Raw genomic sequence first — 21,378 nt, forward strand, 5'->3', positions numbered from 1 at the left:
GATTTGGGAATTGAAATCAAACTAAGGGATGTTATGTATTCAAAGGCTTTGGAAAAAAAAGGATTAGCTCGTCCAACAGATAAATGACTGCCATTGTTTGAAGTCAAATCCAAGTGCATGTAGATATGAGGGCTTGGACATGCCATGGGAAGAGTCCAAGATTTTGATTTGATTGGAAGCAAAGCAATGGTTCTAGATTGAGTGTCAATGCTGGAGCTAATGAGTTTACCTAGGGTTTTTGATCATCTGAGCAATTGTTAGAGATCGAGTCGATCATACCTTGTATAGTGTATTCCAGGTTTAATGGTATCATGCTTATTTTGGGTTCATGTTTGCATTTATCTAATTGTTTATTCTCCTAGTCTTTCTAGCATCTCGCACAGCCAGAGGCCCTGCGTGCTCACCTCGCGAACACTTATCCATCAACATCTTTGGTGAAACTGACGTGAAGCGATCAGGGTGACAGGTGCATATGGAGAATTCAAAGCAGATGATGAAGTTTATGGATACATTAAGTTATAAAGGCTTTGATGAAAATCTAGTAGCTTGAGATTTTTCAAAGATGCTCAAATTAGTCCAAGGCTGTTTGCTTGATTTGAAAACAATGAAGACAAATGAGCAGATTGATGATGCAATGGAGATGGCACTTGATTCCATATGTGAACAGTGTGGTGTTTTTCAAGGGCACGATTCAAAAAGTTCCTTGCATGCTATGAAGTAGAGATAAAGAGTCGAGGGGTTCCAAATTAAGGTCGAATGGTTGCAGTTTTTGATGAAGTTGTAGGTTTCGAGTTCAAAGATTAAGGTCAAGAGCTAGCCAAAACATACCCCACACAATGGGACTATTTTGCAGATGGTTTCATTCATGGAAGCTCAAGGATGATGGACTTGGGAATGAAGCAAATTATTGGGAAGAGCTAGATTACTTTCATTAAAGGTGATGAAGATCAACTACAAGTACTTAGTTATGATGAACTTATGGGAACAAATTTGTGCAAGAACAAAAGGTAAAGCAAATGCAACCTTGGAAGTAGTAGATTTAGTCGTGGAGGAACATGTTTTGGGAAATGTATTATAGGAGAATAATAAATTTGATGCTAAAACTGAAATTGGTGGAAATTGTTTAAAGATTGCTTGCATGGCAGTTACGTCCATTACTGACTCTAGTGAATATATAGATTGTGTTGGAACCATTTCACAAGGTAGTGACCTTGTATGGGTCATTTTCAAGGAGATCTAGACGCATCTTTACAGAGTATTAGTTGTTAGGACAAGGGCAAGGCCAAGGAGTCATGGACTGGGCCAGGGGCCAGACTAGGCCATGTGGACAAGGGAATCCGGCCAGGGCAAAAGGCTAGGATCATTGCCTATACAGTGGGAGGTTGGGAGGTGGATTCCAGGCTCTAGTCACCCCATGCATTACACTGGTATAAAGAGCAACGCCTATTCTAGGCAAGTGGGTTGGGTCATGGACCTCCACTTTTAGCATGCACATGCAAACCTAGAGGGGGAAGGAGATTGGAGGCGGGCATGGCTGCCTGCTAAGCAGCAAAAAAAATCAAACCAAAGCAGCGTATGCAGGCGGGCTTGTGTCGAGGAGGGAGCAAGCTCGACCTCAGCCATCTCTGGAGCGGTCAACCTCGACGGGTTCGCGCTGCCCCTGCGGCCAGTTCACACTTGCTTGCCCTAAGGTCCAAAAAATTAGACAAATTTTTCAGAATTAGGATGCATGCCCACCCAACATGCAGTCGACCTCACTTGAGAGTACAAGCAAACTCACATCTCGTTCAACAAGCTGCGACATTCATGGACAGGCAGTCCGTTTGTTGCAAATAGTCTTAAAGTGCAAAAAATTCCGATTGTCCCCTCAATGTCCAGAACCAATAGTTGCTTTGGAACCTTAAGCCGACTGCGACAAATCTACGCAGTACCCTTGAACGGGTGAATTCACCGGTTAATTAACACTTGGACTACCAACAAATTTACCGGTTGCTTAAAGCTTGGACAATTAACGTCATTAGTACAACTAATTACTTGGCGGTGCATCCTACGGCTATGGGATTCTTTTTCGACTCCAGGTATTTTTCTTTCTATTCCTTCCACTGCATGGAGTCACCATGGATTTAGATATCAATATGACTTTTGATTTTGAGCATCATACGCCTGATCTTGCCCATGATGGCTTGCGGCCGGATGCTCTCAAGGAGGGTGTCCACGACGCTACGGTAGGTGACGACGCTTATGAGTTGCTTGATATTCAAGAATTTTGTGCACTTCAGACACGCATATCTGTAATGGAAGGAAATTTTGCATCTTTAAATGAAAACACCACTAAATTATCTACGTTAGTGATACAATTTACACAGCTGTAGGCCAAGGGCCCTGTTAACACACACATGTGAGCACACTGCTACTTAGGGACAAGGCCCTTCTGATCATGGACAAGGTCCATCTCTAGATTCTTTGCACACTCTCACTGCAAGGGAGGTGGATGAGTTGTTGAAAAACACCAAACCGCCGACTTCTAAGGGGGAATACCAAGATCGCAATAAGGATGTAGTGAATATCTTTCTCAACAACAAGTGGGATGGAATTCACGCCTTACGGCGTACTCCGTACGTAGTCAGAGCACTGCAAACAAGTTTAACTCTAGAAGGCAAGGCCTACAAATGGTTGATGTCTCTCAAGGAGAAGAATTACATACTACAGAGTTGGGTTGCCTTTGAGGCTATGCTTCACAAAGAATTCTTGCCTACAAATGAGGTAGATCATAATTGGACAGCTTGGGACACGTGTTCCATGCGCCAACACCCATCTTTACTTGAATATATCTCTCACTATCGAGATGCTATCCTCAAGTTGGAAGAACTAGACACCTTTCAGCAAGTATGTGGGTTTATCCGCGGTCTGACGCCGGAGCTTAAGAAGCACGTCAAGACTCAGGACCCTAAAACACTTGAGGAGGCCATAGTGAAAGCACACATTCATGATGATCCAGATGAAAATAAATCACATATTAATCACGTGTCTGCTAATACACATGGTAATACAAGCACACAGGATGGACACAATAAAAGGATATTTATAGTATCCAATTCTGAAGTAGCTAAAAAACCCAAGGGGTCCGGTGGTCCTCTTTCTCCTGAGGACTTTGATAAGGCTAAAAAAGAGAATTTATGTTTGCAATGCTTGGGAAGCGGTCATCGCAAAAAGGATTGTCCCAAGGAGAAATTTGATACTCATGGCAGGGAAAAAGCAGTGCACACGGTGCAACTGCTGCCTCTTGAGTCTTCCTCACGATTCTCTACAGTGGAAGTAGCACACACCGAGGTGGTGCATGAATGCTGTCTCACCAGCTTCCATGTGGCAATAGACCTTCATACCACATGAGTTAGTATGTATGCACGGATCTCTGCAAGGGCACAAGCTATGTATCTTGGTAGATGACGGTGCTACTCACAATTTCATTAATTATGGATTGGTGAAGAAACTCAAATTGCCTCAAACTTCAAGTTCCCACCGCTTCAAGGTAGCAATGATGAATGGATATGATGTCAGAATATGGGGTACTAAAGTTCGAGCCGTACCGTTGGAAGTACAAGGCTGCTCCACATCCTTGGATTTTCAGGTTATGAACATGGAGAGGGCTGACGTGGTCCTTGGTAGGGAATGGTTGCATAGCCTAGGACCATCACTGAAGCGTAGCTATGAGCACAACAACTTGATGTTTGAATCCGATGGCGCACATGTGTTGTTGTTAGGAGAGAAGGATGTGCCTTCTTCAACACTGATATGTACAGCTGAGCTTATGCAGGTCGTTTCTAATAATGAAATAGATCAAGTTTTCTTGTGTTACTCATTGTCTCATTTTCTCTCTAACAATGAATCTGTTGAGCATTCCTCAACGCCGCATGCTTCTCTCTCATCTCTTCCACCAACGGCTACCTCTCAACAAGCAAACATTGCTAGTGATTTAAAAAATTTATTGAAGGAATTTCACAATGTTTTTCTTAATGGTTTTCCATCAGGATTACCGCCGACATGATCGGTGCAACATAGCATCGATGTGGTTGCAGGCAGTAAACCAATCAGTAAACCACCCTACTGCATGAATTACTCTGAAGCTGCTGAGGTGGAACGTCAGCTTGCTGACTATTTTAGCAAAGGGTTTATCCAACCCAGTTCTTCACCATGGGATTCTCCTATCCTATTAGTGAAGAAAAAAGACGGTAGTATGTGCATGTGCATAGACTACCGTGGCTTAAATGCGGTTAATGTTAAGAACAAGTACCCATTGCCACACGTGGATGAGTTGTTCGACAAGCTCACTCATGCTTGTATGTTTACAAAAATAGACTTGCGATTGGGTTATCACCAAGTACGTATTTGACTTGTTGATATACCCAAAACTACATTCCAAACATGGTTTGGACACTACGAGTTTTTGGTTATGCCTTTTGGGTTAACCAATGCGCCCGCGACATTCATGACACTTATGGATAGTTTCTTGAAGCCGTACTTGGGCAAATTTGTCATAGTTTTTCTCCATGAAATTCTAGTATACAGTGCTTTCTGAGGAAGAACACTTACAACATCTGAGGCAGGTGTTCGAATTGTTACGAACAAATCAATTATATGCCAAGGAATCTAAGTGTGGTTTTCTGAAGGAGGGAATTCACTATCTTGGGCATGTTATTTTGGCTACCAGGCTACACTTGGATCAATCCAAAGTGGATACCATTCGTCAGTGGCCTTCTCCTAAAAATCTAGAAGAGTTGCATATTTTTTTAGAATTTGCAGGTTTTTATCGAAGGTTCGTTAAAAACAATGCTAATATTGTTGTTCTAATGACAGACCAAATGAAAGGCAAAGGTAAAGCTTTTCAGTGGGAACCCGCGCAACAGCATAGTTTTGATACGTTCAAGGATGCATTAGCTACAGCTCCAATCCTAGCTATTGTAGATCCTTTGAAACCATCCATTTTAGAAACGGATGCCAGTGACCATGCTATTGGAGCAATCTTGCTACAAGAAGGGTGGCCAATTGCATTTGAAATCAAGAAGCTTGACTTAGCACAGTAGAATTACTTTGCTTATGAACATGAACTCTATGCAATAGTGTCTGCCTTGCAAACATGGAGACATTATTTGTATGGTGCTCAGATTGAGATCGTTTGACAATGAAAGCATTAAATGGTTTACACAACAAACAAATTTGAAGGGTCGAAAAGCCAGGTGGAGTGATATTCTTCAGGATGATACAATGTGGTGGTTGACGCTCTTAGTCATATGCCAGAGATCAATTCTCTCTTGTTCACGGAACTTCGTAAAGAACTTTTTTATTTTCTAAAGGTCAAATATGAGCAGGTGACGTATATTCCAAAATGTGGAGCCATGTACAAATGAGGAATCCTTCCCACTCCAATGATGGTAGTGTATCGTTAACCTCCACACACAGTTCTCCTCTGTCGAGTGATGAACTACAGCGATGGAAGAGTTTTACCATCGACAGTGGGTACCTACTCCATAAGAGGATTGTTTGTGTACCGAAAAGACACCGACATTCGGCCCTAAATTCTTTATGAATGTCATGACAGTCCAAGTGCAGTGCACCCGGGTATTAGAAAGACTTATGCTCTCATAAGATGACAATTTTATTGGTGAGGGTTACATGGCTTTGTTCAAGATTATGTCTTGCATTGCCAAAAATGTCAGGTTAGCAAAGCAAAGCGCCTAAAAGCAGGAGGACTCTTACATCCTTTGGATATTCCCAATGGTAAATGGGAAAGTATCTCTATGGATTTTATTGTGGGTTTACCAACCACTGTACGAGGTCATGACTCAGTATGGGTGGTCGTAGACCGGTTGACTAAACTATGTAAGTTTATTCCAACCAAATCAACAATTAGGACTGCAAAACTAGCCAAGTTATTTGTGGACAACCTATATAAGTTGTATGGCTTGCCAAGTAACATGTTAGTGATCGTGATCCCAAGTTTGATAGTCATTTTTGGAGGGATGTATTTAAATGATTGGGTACACAACCAAACCTCAGTACAATCGATCATCCAAAAACGGATGGTCAAACTGAACGAGTTAACCGAGTGCTAGAGGATATGCTACATGCATATGTTAGCAAGAAACAAACAGACTGGGAAGAATATCTACCTCTTCTTGAATTTGCTTACAACAGTGCTAACCATGTCACGATTGGAGTTAGTCCTTTCACGCTCATCTGCGGTTTTAAACCTAGGTCACCTGTTTACAGTGGGGTTGGCAACCGAAAAACTCCAACAGGTTAAGGATTTTCTCCAAGACCACATGAATATGCTGAAACTCGCTCGTCAGAACGTCCGACAAGCGCAGGATCGGTATAAGAAGTACGCTGATGAGAAACGTCGGCAAGTTACCTTTGAAGAAGGGGAGGAAGTATTTTTACGTGTGCCAGAGCATTCAGAAAGTCTAAAAACTGGGCCAACACCTAAATGATCTCCACGATATTGTGGGCCTTTCAAAATACTCAAGCGAGTGGGTGATCGTGGCTACAAACTATTGCTACCTACACATTCTCTCATTCATCCGGTGTTTCATGTAAGCCATTTATGTAAGCGGTTACATGGGGAAGACAATATCATCGGCCAATAGATTCTGGTCAATTTCATTGAACCTCCTACCTTACTGCATGAACCTAAAAAAATTCTTGACTATCATGATTTACGTACGCGTCATCATGAACGTCGATAAGCTTTAATCAAGTGGAAAGATCGACCTGAGGAAGGTGCCACTTGGGAAAACATTAGTGCTCTTAAGAAGAAGTTTCCCACTTTTGTTTCGGAGGACAAAAACTCTTCCTTAAGGGGGGACTAATTACAGGACAAGGGCAAGGCTAGGGAGTCATGGACTGGGCCAGGGGCCAGACTAGGCAGTGTGGACAAGGGAATCCGGCTAGGGCAAAAGGCTAGGAGCATTGCCTATATAGTAAGAGGCTAGGAGGTGGATTCCAGGATCTCGTCACCCCATGCATTACATAACTAGATATTTTGGCACCATGGAAGCATGTGAGACCAAACAAAACAATATGTTTGCTGAAGACAATCACATAGATAAAGTTGTGTATATGGTAATTGATGAAATACAAGAAATTGTAAAGATAATGCAGGATGTACATGAGAATACATATAATATTATGTTTATTATTGCAGTATGTTAACAGGTGTTAATACCACAAAGCAAGAAGAGGATCCATTATTGATGATTTCCTAGCGGGGCCTCATGGAGATGAGCTTAACAATATGGAAGGACTTTCTAATGTATGTACCTATTCATAAGGGGTGCAGGAAGAGCCTTTACAAAAATATAAAGAAGAAGATGACTAAGAAACATATGGGGGTTACCTAGAGGATGAAGTCTTTAATGTGTCTCAGATTTTGAAACGATGGAGGTGCGGTATATCCAAGGAGTTATTCCTTGTATGCCTTCTCATGCGTTATAGGATGAAGCAATTCCTAGCTCTTGAACAAATGATAAAGATTTTCAAGGCTCTACAAATAGTCTATTTGAGGGTTTTATGGATGAAGATTTACATCCTAAATCTGTTTTCCATAATGAAGTTGCAATCTCAAGTAAAAATGCCTGTGGGCACAAATTATTCAAAGGCTCATGACAGCTATGAAGTTCGAGGGGGTGATGATGCTAAATCACCATGGGTACTGCAAAAGGTGCACAATTTTTTTCATTTTTCTTGGATAATATACCAGAATGGTTAGGTTGATGATGTTCTAGATGCCAGTAAAAGGGATTCAATGCTCTTTAACGGTTGCTAGTAACGAACTAAAGTTCCCAATTTTTTATGGGATGTGGATGATTCATTATGCTTCATGTGAATCTCTAGTGTATTGTGGGGCTCACAAGTGCTATGTACTGTCAATGGTGTTTGATCTAGGAGATTCTAGGGATCTTAAAAAGCATGTACAATATGGATGTGGGTACTTTTGGGTACACATTGCGGTTTCTTGTTGTTGGATCCAGGAATAGCATACCTGCGCATGTTTGATGTTGATTGATATAGGCAATGTATTCTCACGTGAATATTATGCTACTCGAATGTTTGGGAAAATTCTTCTTATTCCGTTTGATCCAAGAGGGTATTGTGCTGACTCTAGCTTGGGGCATGGCATTTCTATGTGCCATGACACATGAAACTCATTGGGTTATGTTCTGCTGATTACATTTCCTTTTATCTTACATGGGCATGCTCTCATTAAGGCGTAATGAAGCCACATGTTGGAAGATTTTTCAAAGCATGCTTAAAGTGGGGCAATGATTGGGTGAAGTTATGTGTATGCTTGCAGTTTTGGATAACGGAGGATGTGTAGGTGCAAAGAGGGTGGATGTCGTGACGCTCCGCATTGACAAGGGTAAACTAGAAGAGTATACCACTTCCTAGTTGTTTGTTGTTGAATTAGCATGCCGGATAGAGTTGTGCTTGGACTACCATGGTTGATATGTATGTCATATGTTGAGATATGCAATGATTCTGTCAATATTTATGCCAAATACAGTGTCCTTTAGAGGGCTTGAGGAGCATCTTGCCTGGAATTTCATCTCTTGCCATGCATTGATAGCGAGGTATGCTATTAGAGTTGTGTTGGGCACTATTGTGGTTGATATGTAAGCCTAATGTGATGATCAACAATGCTTTGGCTCATATGTATGCCAAATGTTTTGTTTAGAAATGCTTTTTCCAATACTTACGCCAAAGGTAATGTACTTTAGAGAGAATAATAAGTGATTGAGTAGGTTGTCTCTTGAAGTGTATTGGTTGCAGGGAATGCCCAACATAACTGTGGCAAGGGAGATTTGGATTGTTTAACACGAGGTTTAACATTACTGCTAGGTAGATGCCATCAGAGATGGATGTTGTGCTTTGCAATGTTTTAATCGATTGTAGGCCAAGTGTTGCCCCTAGTATTGATTTGATTGATAAGAATGCCAAAATACGATGCACTTTGGGAAGCTCAAAGACTACTTGAGATGCTAGCTGCTCGAAGTAGTGCCTCTTGGAGTACATTGAGTGCGGGATGTGCTGTGCATGGCACTGGCAAGGGTGCTCAACATTGCCTTAGTTGATATTCATGCCAAATGCAATGCGTGGTGGTGACTGGATTGGTAGTGAAACTTTGAGCTACTTTTACTGGATGCAAAGGGAAGTCCTTTTCCAATGCATTCAATGGTGCTTGCACCTTAAAGGTTTCTTGCACGAAAGAGGAGGCCAACTATCCTTGTGTGCATGGATCTGCCCATGTGGATATTATGCAAGAATCTAATGATGCTTTTATGGACCAGGTAGAATGCAACTATACCGTGTTCGAGGCCTCAATCAAGGGTGTATTTAGTAGCAAGATATGGGAATTCTTATGTGAGTGTTGGGACCACCTCTGCAAGATTTATGCACTTGAGTTTGTGGACCAGTAAAGTCAAGATTGTGGGTGTGTTGCGGTCTCTTGGAATGTGTTGATTGGCAAGACATGCTTAAGGGGGAAATGCAAATGGGCTTTAGAGGGTTATGGAGTTTACAAAATAAGTCCATTTATCCAAAGGGGTTGTTGAACCGCAATAAACTGCTGTGAGGTGCTCTTGTGGAGATGTGTGCCAAGTGTTCTTGGATGATATGGTTGATGGTTATGATGATGTAGTAGAGAGCCAACGGGTGTCTCTTTTGTAGAGAGTGAAGATATTCATAGCAGATGCCCAAAGCAAGATGCTGGTGGACCTGAGGAGGTTATCTATGCTTGTGAAAAGAGATTAGGCCATGAAGGTGCTTATCCAGTATGTTGCCAATGCAATTCTAGAACATGTTGAGCTTGGCCGCACTGCATTCGAGGCAGTGATTGATGTTGTGGTTAGCATTGCCTTAGTCGATATGTAAGGAGGATGTATGCCAAATGAGGTGGCTGCCCAATGGTCGCCCAAGGGTCACTAAAATTAATGGTGCAACAGCTAGGAGAGCACATGGAGACGAAGGTGAAGCTCGTGTTGGGCAGTAGAGGGCTCGGATGAGCTCGCATCGGAAGGGGAAAAACAATCAGCAGGCTAGGGCGATCCCATTTGATTCTCCTTGCGGCCAATTCGATGATGCTTCAATCGTCGACTACCACGTCATCATGCTCGATCATATGCCACATCAATCAGGACGTTGTGATTGATGGCAAGAGGTAAAAAAGGGTATTGGGAGCATAAGGAAGGGGGATAGTGTATGAAAGGATAGGAGGTGTGAAGGTTACAAAGGGAAAGAGGGAGCTCGATGGCAAGGAATCTCTCTCTCTACGTCGCAAAGCATATGAGGAAAGAAGCAAGAAGGTTAAGGTGTCATCTCAAGAAGAAAAGCCACTTGAGGAGGATGCAAGTCCCCCCAACAAATAGGGACACATGATCTATGAGACCAACTCACGCTTGTGAATAAGCTTTTGGAATTGTAACGGGTATCCATGGAATGCGGGAATCGGCATTGATGAGCTTACCAATGACTCCGATGTGATACTTTTTGTCGAAACATGGGAGCATGATGCGCAATGAATTCTTGGATTTGACAAATACGATGTGCATTCTTTAATGTGGGCCTAAAATACAAAGCAACGAAGAGGCCATGGAGGCGTAGCATATATGAACAAAAAGGGTTTGAAAGATGTTTCCATTGTCAAAGAAGATAAGTATAAAGGCTACTTATTGCTGAAAATCATCCCACCAAATGGTCAAATCATGTTTGTGGCTGGTTGCTACATTCCTCACTATGACTCCAACTTTTATGCTCACTTGGATATGAATAGAGATCAGCCCTTTGTTGAAATAGAGGAAGACATTTCTTATTACAAGGATCAAGGTGAAGTCATTGTTTTTGGAGACATGAATGCTCGCACAAATATGTTACAACATGACACACAACAAGTCGACATGCCGCATGTCTCAAGAAGAATGGATAACTCATACATGTATAATCGAAGTTCTAATGATGAAAAGAACTGGATCACTATGGAAAGTCACTTCTACATATGTGCAATAGTACAAGAATGCTCATTGCAAATGGTGTATCTCTATGGCAAGGCACCAATGACTTTACATGTAGAAAGCACAATGGTGATAGCGTGATTGACTATATATTGTTCTTGGGGGCCACTCTAGAATGCATACAAAGCTTTACACTTGGTGAATGGAATCCGGAATCGGATCATAGGATGTTATGTATTGACCTCAAGTGTGGTAAATGGCCCGAGCACGTAGCCTCCAATCATGATGTGAATCATTTGTACCTACGTCTAGACTTCAAACGAGCACTTATATATGCTGATACAGTGGACCAAATGTTAAGCATGATAGAGCATCAAGAGAGCCCAAAATTAGAATGCAAGTGGAAAGTTTTCAAAGAAGTAATTTTTTCTTGTGCGAAGAAATGCTTTTCGGTGAAACAACATGACTTGCAAAAGGTCTAAGAAGGGTAGCACCAAGAAGAAATGGTTTGACATGGAATGTAGTCAAGCCCAAAAACACTTGCTAAGATTGGATGCAAGCAAAGACAAGGAAGTTTACTTGGAATGTTTACACACATATAAATCACTTGTTCAAAAGAAGAGGAGATTGTGGAAAGTCAAAAAACAACCTCTTTTAGCGCAAGAGAAAGCACATGCATGTGACAAGTTTTGGCAAAATCTAAAAGGCAAGCGCGTTGAGAGCTTTGGTGACTTGACTTTTGAGGATATGTATATGCATTGCAAGAACCTCTATGAGCAACCCAGTGTTGATAAGTGGAGTGTTGTAGCTCCCTTCCGTTTATGTCTCCCTTCTTTACCATTGAAGATGTATGCCGCGTGCTTGAGAAACTTGCTACTCGCAAGGCAAGGGGACCTTCAAGGTGTCAAGGATGAAATGATTAAATGGACAAGCAAGAAACCACGATATTGGATATGCGATATATTTAACCTTGCACTTCAACATGGTATGCTTCATGATTGGAGTGCAAATCAGATCAAACATTTGCACAAAGGAGGAGATGTAAACAATGTGAACAACTATCACACTATAATGGTTGGTTCTTTGATGACAAAGTTATTAGGATGTATCATGGAGATGCAGATAAGTGAATGGGCTGAAAAGAATGGCAAACGTGCGCTTGGCCAAGCAGGTTTTCGAAAGCATCATAGCACTATTGATCACCTTGTCACTCTTCGAGTTCTTATGGAAGTGTTTCAATTGAAAGGAAAAAAGTTGTATTGTTGCTTTGTGGATTTCAAGAAAGCTTTTGACATGGTACCGCGAGGAAATATTTGGAGACGTATGTAAAGCCTTCAAGTGCCGAGAGAATTTATGCATGCAGTCTTTCGTATCTACCAAAAAGTGATATGTCGATTACATATGGGAGATGGAATTTCAGAAATTTTTGCAAGCACCATTGGTGTCAAACAAGGATGCCCACTTTTACCAACCCTCTTTGGGCTACTCATTGATGAATTGGAATGCATGGTTCTTGATTTTATGCAACAAGAAGGCATACAAGAGGTTAAGATCATAAATGCGGTGATCATGCTTTTGCTTTATGACGATGATGTATTGCTCTTGGCACATACCTTAGAAGATGCACAAAAGCTTATGAGTGTCTTGGAACGATTTTGCCTACATAGCGGGTTGATCGTAAATGGATCCAAAACCAAGCTTATGCTTGTAAAGACCCTCAATGACAAAAATCCAAGCATTGTATACAACAATGACCAATTTGAAGTGGTAGATCACTTCAAGTACCTTGGCCATGAGGTTCCATCCAATCATAAATGGAAGGATTGTGCAATGCGTTGCTTGAAAGCTGGAAAGAGGGCTTAGTATGCATTTGAGAACATGTGCAATGCTGGAGAGATCAAGTGTTGGGATCTCAAAAAGTACCTGTTTGACACATTGGTGACACTGGTGCTTCTTTATGGAGTGGAGGTATGGGGTGGAAGCATCGGGAAATCTACTTGGAAAGAGTTTGAGAATTTCCAAAAGCATTTTCTCACCAACTTTCTCCAAGTCAAGACACAAATACCCTACATGCTCTTACTTCTTGAGTCTGGATCGCTTCCCATTGAGATCTTGGGCATGCAAAGGGTTGTGGAGTACATGCTTAAGACACGAAGTAGCCCTTTGCATCGACTTCCTAGAATCGCATATGAAGCAAGTCAAAAGGTCCAAAAGACATGCAAGAGAAAAATACTAAGTTCGGGGTGGATGCTTGACATCAAGAAATGGTTTGGAAGATGGGATGCATGTCACTTGGTCAAGGATGCGTCGATTGACTCCCAAGTTAATGAGGCCTTCTTACAACGCCAATGTATCACGGCTTGGGAAAAATCCGGAGGTTCTCGCTTTAGCCATTACACCACACACATTGCCCCAAACTATAAATCTCTCTTCTTCTCTGGACGAGGTAACCGAACCCATCCCTACCTCCTTGAGCCCATTTTGTTGAGTGCGATCCGCACCATTGCCTCCTTTCGTCTTAGCTCCCATGCTCTACGCTGCAAGACATGACGTTGGGGCACTGGCGAGGAGTCTCATCGACTTTACACCTTATGCCCTCGTCAAGTGCGAGAGAGTGACTACCACACACTACTTGAGTGCTCTGATTTTGACCACATTAGGTACTCTTTTTCTCATATATTTAGCCATGAGCTCTCCCTACATACCTTCCTCTCCCACAACCACGATGTGGACTCTCTATTGCGACGCTCATTTCAGCCAATTTTGAGCATCGAGAGTCACTTATGACCTCCACTCACACCACGTGACATGTTCATTTGGTTCCATAGGTCATATTTGACCTCCGAGGACGATAATAGAACTATCTCTCTCTCTCTCTCTCTCTCTCTCTCTCTCTCTCTCTCTCTCTAGCAAAGCGAAAGAGATCGACTAAGCTCACCTACATTTTCTCTCTCTTTCTCTCTCTCTCTCTCTCAATTTGGGGGAAGCAAGCCATCAAGGAGGGCATGTGGAAGGCCGCAGACTCTCTCTTGGTCGACTTAAGGAAGCAACCAAAGGAGGCTCGCATTCAATATCTCTCTCTCTCTCTCTCTCTCTCTCTCTCTCGCCTTCATATGCAGGAGTCGTAACTCTCAATTTTGACGGGATTCTATGGCATGGAAATAGAGGTACCACGACAATGAAGGGATTGGAAGCAAAGCAGTGGCTTAGGGTGCATAGAATTCAAGCCATGATTGTATGTTCAAAGAAGTAAAAAGGATTGAAGAGCAATATATATTCATGGCAAAGGTGCAAAAAGGCTAAATAATTGGGTTGATATGTTTTGTTAATTTCCTGGATTTGGGAATTGAAAGCAAACTAAGGGGTGCTATGTGTTCAAAGGCTTTGGGAAAAGAAGGCTCAGCTCGTGCAACATATAAATGACTTCCACTGTTTGAAGCCAAAGCCAATCTATGTTCATTGAGGAGCTCGAGTGCATGTGGCTATGAGAGCTTGGACATGCAACAGGAAGACTCCAAGATTATGATTTGATTGGAAGCGAAGGAATGGTTCTAGGTTGACTTTCAATGCTGGAGCTAATGAATTTACCTAGGTTTTTTAAGTGATTGTTAGTAGAGATCGAGTGACCATACCTTTTATAGTTTATGATTTTCGTTGTCATTTATCTAGCTGTTTGCGCTCTTCTTCTTTCTAGCACGACAACGTGGGCATGAAGTGGCGGTAACACGAATGTTTTGCAATTGCATATAGTTTTTTTTTTTGGGGGGGGGGCGGGGGGGTTGGGGTTTAAGGCCCTTGTTACACTGGGGCATCCGACCATCCCACCTTCAAAAGGGTGGCCAGCCAAGTGAAGGCAGACTAGATCATATTTAAAAATGTCCAACTCTACCAACAAATCTACTATAGCCAAGTGGTAAGGTGTCCATCATTCGCACTGCCTGACAAAGCTCACCTTCTTTTTTTCAAATGGCCGCAAGAAAAAAAACTTGAATGGCCTTGCTTGCCCGCCCCTTTGACAAATTCTTGAGGCCATGTTTCACTTTTTCCGTGGCGAATAAGCTCTTGCCAATCAGCGTGGGTGGCCATGCAATTCCAATGTGACACGTGCCTAAATATTTTCATTTCAAATTGCCATGCATGGGTAACGTTAATGGCCTGGTGTACGTAAAAACGTGACAGAATCATTTCTTCATAAGCCCCTGTAGGCTCTGCGTGCCCTAGCGTGCTCTCTCTCTTCGTCTTCTCTCTAGCACTCAAATGGAAGGCCTCTCTGCAGCTCGCTACGAGCTTCCTTTGAGCTTCTTTGTGCTCGTGCGCATGTACCGAATGAAGCAGCTTCGCCAAGGTATAAGTACCGCTCGCTCACACGTGAATGCATGCACAAACACTTGCATGGTTTCTTTCATAGCCTTGTAAAGCCTGTCATAATTTTTGCTAAACGTAAGTGTGGACGTACACAACAGGTTTTTGCATCTCCGAGAATTTATGGTCTTTTGGCCCAAGAATCGAATGCATTATGCAGCAGGTGAGGAACCTCTTTGTCTATTGTGCTAAATTTCCACTGTTTGTAAACAAAGTCTTTGTATGGACGCACGTGCATTTGCGGTACATGTACATTGTTTGTGTGTAAGAGAGTCAGTCACCTCTAAAAGAAAACTTGGAAGCCTGTCATCCACAAGACAATGTAACCATCAGCTCCATCATGTGTAACGTATTGCAAACCCAGAAGAAGAAATAACCCTCCATTTATGAGGATGGTGACAAAGGGATAACGTAGCGTTGGCGATGTCCCGACCTTGACCCCAAGGAAACTCGAACAAAAGCTTGATGTGACCCATAGGCCCCTTGGACTCAAACCCACAAAATCTTCTTTGAGGGTGGTCTCAGTGATGAGCTAACCATTTCACTTGTCCAACCATGTTGAAAGGCTACCTAGGGGTGTTGTTCAAACTAAATGAGGACAGGGTTTGTCGGGGTTTAGTTTTTGGATGGGCTTAACGCCTCATGATATAGTTCGAGGGCCCTTGTGAGTGGGCGCTTTAATTTGGTTGCACACACGTGGCGGTATTCTAGTGCATGCTCACAGGTAGTTTGTGGGTCGTTCGTTGAGAATTAATTGTCTAGACTCAAAAAGGCTGCATGCACGTAAATTTATTATTAAGTTTATAATGCAAAGGCTTGCCATACCGGGGCTCATACTTGCATTTAGTGTAATCCTAGTGCTTACCTACAAATTCTGATATTTACCTCTGCATTTTAAGCTTGAAGGCGAGAAAGGATCTAAATTTAGAAATACTTAGTATAAAAACCATCTATTGTAGTCTCTCTCTGGCAGTACTCAAAGTAGGTTTTTTTCTTAACTGTTGAAAAATTTATACAACGGAATCTTTAGAGAGAGAGAGAGAGAGAGAGAGAGAGAGAGAGAGAGAGAGAGAGAGAGAGCATACACAAATGGATGCATGAATTCTTCTTTAGGTCTAAACATAGATGTAAAGCCCTGCCATGATTTGTGTTGGAATGAACACAACAGGTTTTTGCATCTCTAAGAATTGAAGGTCTCTATATACCAAGATGCTGCTGTCAAATCCAATATTAGTATATTTCCCAATACTCAAATGCTGATATGCATATTAACAGGTGAGGACCTTTCCTCACTCAAGATTGGCTATTGTGACTAAATATTCAACTATTATGTAACCCAAAGTCTCATCATTGTAATAAGGGATCATTGAATAATTTGTGTGGGCATACATGCATGCGCGTTGCATGTGTATATTGTTTGTGTATGTGAGAGAAAGAATCGAACAGTCGGGGTTTAGTGTAATCCAAATGTTTATCTAATACATTTGAAATTAATTTCCTTTTTTAATTGAACGAGAGAAAACCTAGAAGTTTAGAGATTTAGTGTATATACCTTAAAATGCAGTTACTTAAAAACTAAAATCTTCCTCATATAGTTTTTTAAAGACTTTTGAAAAAAGTGTATCTTGAGCATTAACAACTGAATTGAAAGTAAAGACCATACTTAAAGCTAATTGATAAATTTGTGATTTTGGCGACCATGATGATGCATTGGATCTCTCTGGTCGTCGAATCTCTAGTATAAACCTCCCTAGCACGCATCGGTCTGATGAATGTATGAGATCGTTGAGGGAGTGATGCTCTCTAAATGGTAGGGTATCATACTAAAATCTAGCCCCTACCTTAGCCAATTGTCAAGAAGCCTCAAAAGCTCCATATGATGAGCGATCATGTGCCGGGGTATTTCTTTGAATCTCTCCAAAAGGCATATAGTCTGAAATAGAGCCTCCACCATCATGGGTGGTGCAACAACTTGGCTTGAACAATATCATGAGGTATTGAAGGTTTGTTGAATATCCTACATGTATGTCGTCATGAGTATCCATGGTCATTGTACCAATGTCCACGAATGTGCGGCCAAGCCTTGTGTCCATATGATGGCTCCGTCGCGTACATCAATACGAGTGACACGAGTGTCAAAAAGCCACCCCTTCGTTTTTTGGGCTCTTGGAAGTGTGCATGGTGCATCGTCTCTCTAACATAGACAATGCAACATAGCTTGGTCTCAAGCCATAGCAACTGATCCCATATTGAAACGTGCTGGTTGGAGAAAAAATATGGAGTGACCTCCTCTCCTTGACCGCCTACAACTTGCAAGAGTGAATGTAGCTTGACTCCATCCATATCTGGAGGTATGAAAGATCATGACCTTGGTCTTTCCAACGTTGAAATTAGATCTCTTTTGTGTACAAAATCTATCTGATGTATGTAGATGTTCTTGTAATCCATGTGTACAAAATCTATTTAATGTATGAGGTGTTCTTGTAATCCTTGTGGAGACTTACAAACCAATATAATATCATTAACATATAGCGTAATTTGGATTGGAGTACCTGCTAAGTTTACTCCGTTGCCGTCAAGTGTAATGAAGTCCGTTATCTCACTCTGTTGTCGTCAAGTGTAATGAAGTCCGTTATCTCATCTATGTGAGAGTGGGCATGTGTGCTTAACCACAATAGCTGCTTGCAATGATCAGTAACATACCTCCTCGGCATCAAACTCCTCCAAATACTTGCTCATAAATACCCCATGTCGTATTTTATGGTATATCAAGTGAGTGTAAACGTTGGAAAAGCTTGTCTCGTAATACTGTATTGAATGTGGAAATCCACAAAGTAGCAGGAGAGTTTTCTCCTCCTCACCTTCACCTTTCCTAAACCCAGCCACCTAATCCCAACTCCTCGCTTAGTGTTGGCGCCGGGAAGTGAGGGGGCTAAAAATCTCGTAATACTGACCCTTCGTTGCAACACTGATCCTTCTCTTTGTAACCCCGAGGGAAGCAAAATGACCACTTAAAAATGCTCTAAATCAAGAGGTGAGACTTTCACAATATTCAAGCAATTAGGAGGGATAACCAATTGTGGATGGGAAAGGAGAGGAAGCATGTTGGTGTTGAATGGTGGTTTTGTTGGAGTTCATGCATCTCTTTGGATTCGTCCAGTCGGTCCTAGTTTCTCCCAGGGACACGTGTTATGGAGTGAGGGATGTTTTGTGGCTGTGCTCGGCTAGTGAGGTTGTTTTCTCATGATTGGATGTGTTTAACTATGTTTAGTTTAGGGTTTTGGCTTAGTTCCATAGCCATTAGGCTCCTTTTGCCATAGGGTACTTTTTCCCCTTGGACTCCAGTTCCCTCCCAAGGCCCTAGTGTCCAGTAGCCTCCTTTTTGCTATTTATGGGATTTATGTTGGGTCGTGAGGGTTGGGCATGTGGGTCGGGGCAGCCTTTTATGACAGGTATATAGGTGAGTAGGGGCTGATCCCTTTAGGTATTGCATTCAACCCCCATGGGGGGGCGCCTTCTCTTGGGTGTCCCAAGGGTAGCGTTTGGAGACAAGTGACAAGCAGCCCTAGCGTTTTTCTCAGTAGGCAGCCCTAGCTTTCTCCCCAATAGTCAGTGTTTTTGCTTGGCAGCGCCCAACGTTTTTGGTAGGCAGCCATGCCCCTTCGGGCAGCCCATCCCATGGGCATTGCAATTAGAGACAAAGCACCATCATGTGCACTAGCCTAAGAGAGCAGAGATCCAGTTCTCTCTCTCTCTATCCACTTCTTCCTTGATGCTAGGAGGTGGATCAATGTTGGGGTTGTATCCCATGTTATGGCTATGTCAATGGTCTCATGTGCAGGAGTAGTTGGCAGTGTCAGCAGTTGCAGTTGTGTGTACCTCGGGTCTATCCATTGGGTATGTCAGACCTCCCTCGGTCACTTGTAGGAGCAGCTTGTTATCAGCATGACTTTTTCAAATCTCTCTCTCTCTCTCTCATTGTCAAGTGTCGTGTCTCTTTCTACCCCATTGATCTCTCCTCCATAGGTGCCTTGTTCATGTATATGGCGTTGCAAGTGTTCTAGATCGGAGTTGAAGTGTCCATCGGATCACGAGCCAGTTCTTGCCTTCATTGCATCTTTCGTTGCCACCTTTGACAGGTTTGTGGTTGGGTGGCAAGTTTGGTTGAATGGTGGGATGGTGTTGAATGGCGAGTTGTGGTTAGGTGGCTGGTTGGGCTGAGTAGTGGATTTGGGCTAAGGGATAGCAAGCGAAAATAATGGAGCGAGGCAATAGCTTGACGCCACGACAAGTGTTAAAATGGTCATCCAATCTCCTCTAATCTTATTGTAGGCTTAGTGAGAACCTCACATTAATTGTCAATACGAGGGACCTAGTTGACTTAACTAGAGCATGGAGGCACAAGGGGGTGTCAGGTCTTTGGAAAATAATGTTTATGCAAGCTACAATCGAATACGCCTCTCAAATAATCCAAAATCAGCAAAGGCTAGTCTATTTTGCCAGTCAATCTCAACCATTTCATCGACGAAACAAAACCCAAATGCAACCAAACTTGTAGGGATGATCAAGGAGACTAGGACGCCCAATCCTATATAGTCTTAGAACTTCCAAATATCATGCGGCTGCAAAAACATTATTGAACTAACCGGGGTTTTATCAAGTCAAAATTTGCCTTTAGGGTTCCCTATTCCTTCGGGATGATGAGAGCTATCTCATGCAACTGACAGTTCGTCAATCAGATACATAAATCTCAAGATACAACACAAAACAACTAGGAGGCACTTGTCAACAAACTTGAGAAATAGTACGAGAGACTTACATCAGCTTTAAGAGCCTTCACATGGCAATGTGCAACAATGATCAGAAATCGAAATGCGACAACGTATGCGGGAGATAAAGCTTGACTCAATGTCGTACGCTCGACAAAGTTATTCTTTTTAATGAACTTGTCAAAATACATTACAAAAAGTGACCTTTTTACTCTGGGTCAAAAATGCCTAAAGGTCTAGCAAAATAATTGACATCAAAAGTGACGAATACAATTTGAAAGATTGTAGACAATAACTCATAATTACATATGTAATAATTAATGTAATGTGCAGCGGAAGTGAATGATGGTGTATGGCTCAAGATGAGTGATCAATGGGTGCTCAAGGTTCCTTTTACTTAACGGAAGGGAGAGCCTTCCGTACCTTAATGAGAGAATGCACAATGATCAAAACAAAGAGAGTGGAAAACTGAGTGCAAAGTGCATGAGAGTGCTAGAGAGAGAGAGAAGAGACGACATCAAAGGGGTCCCAAACCCCCCTCCAAGGGCCCCCCTCTCTAGTAATAGAGAGGTATTTCCTTTAGATTGCACAAAGGTCTGGTACAATGCTTCTAGATGTTGTGGTACTTGACGACGACGGCGAAGACTGAGGGCTGAAAACGAAAAACGCTAGGGTTGAGGCTAGCTGAAAACTGAGCGCTGTCCTAGGGCTGAAATCTGCAACTATGCCGGCGATGACGAGGCTGAAATCTGAAAACGTTGACTGAAATTGAAGGCGTTAGTGAGATCCGACGAGGAATCTGTTACCGGGAAAGGGGCACAGTCTGCGAGGCTATGGCTGAGCTGTTGGTGCAAAAAGCCAAGGCTTAAAACGCTGATATGAGTGGCTGAAAACGCTGATGCTTGCGGCAAAACGCAAGCTTGTTGCTTGTTGGGCACTGTGCTCTCTTCTGGTCTTTTGCTTCTTCACATGATGCCTTGCCCTCCCTTTATAGGTGCTAACACCTGGGTCGAGCAGTGCACTCCCAACCCCCACGATTTAGTTATCAAAAAGACACTTGTAAACAAATGACCTTATAAGCGGTGGTTCACATGCAATGGCAAAACTGGGTTCATGTATTGGAACATGCTCATGTTGGGTATTGAATGAAACGCTAGTGATTATGGGTTGTGCAATCAGAGGGTATGCAGCTACTCTAAGTGCCTGGACATGCATGGCCTGCATACAGGCTCACAAGGTTGCTA

General features: G+C 42.4%; 1 long non-coding RNA gene across 1 annotated transcript in view; it reads left to right on the top strand.

The window, feature by feature from the left end:
* Nucleotides 1-15,224: 15,224 nt before the first annotated feature.
* LOC147450554 (uncharacterized) overlaps nt 15,225-21,378 on the top strand; it is a 94,318-nt gene continuing 88,164 nt past the window's right edge. The window contains exons 1-3 of the long non-coding RNA XR_015189284.1: nt 15,225-15,348; nt 15,467-15,528; nt 16,534-16,640. This is a non-coding gene — a long non-coding RNA (uncharacterized LOC147450554). The remainder of the gene's footprint in view (nt 15,349-15,466; nt 15,529-16,533; nt 16,641-21,378) is intronic.

This window comes from Adiantum capillus-veneris, chromosome 9 (assembly GCF_014529385.1).
Source record: "Adiantum capillus-veneris isolate H3 chromosome 9, ASM1452938v2, whole genome shotgun sequence".
Lineage (NCBI taxonomy): Eukaryota > Viridiplantae > Streptophyta > Polypodiopsida > Polypodiales > Pteridaceae > Adiantum > Adiantum capillus-veneris.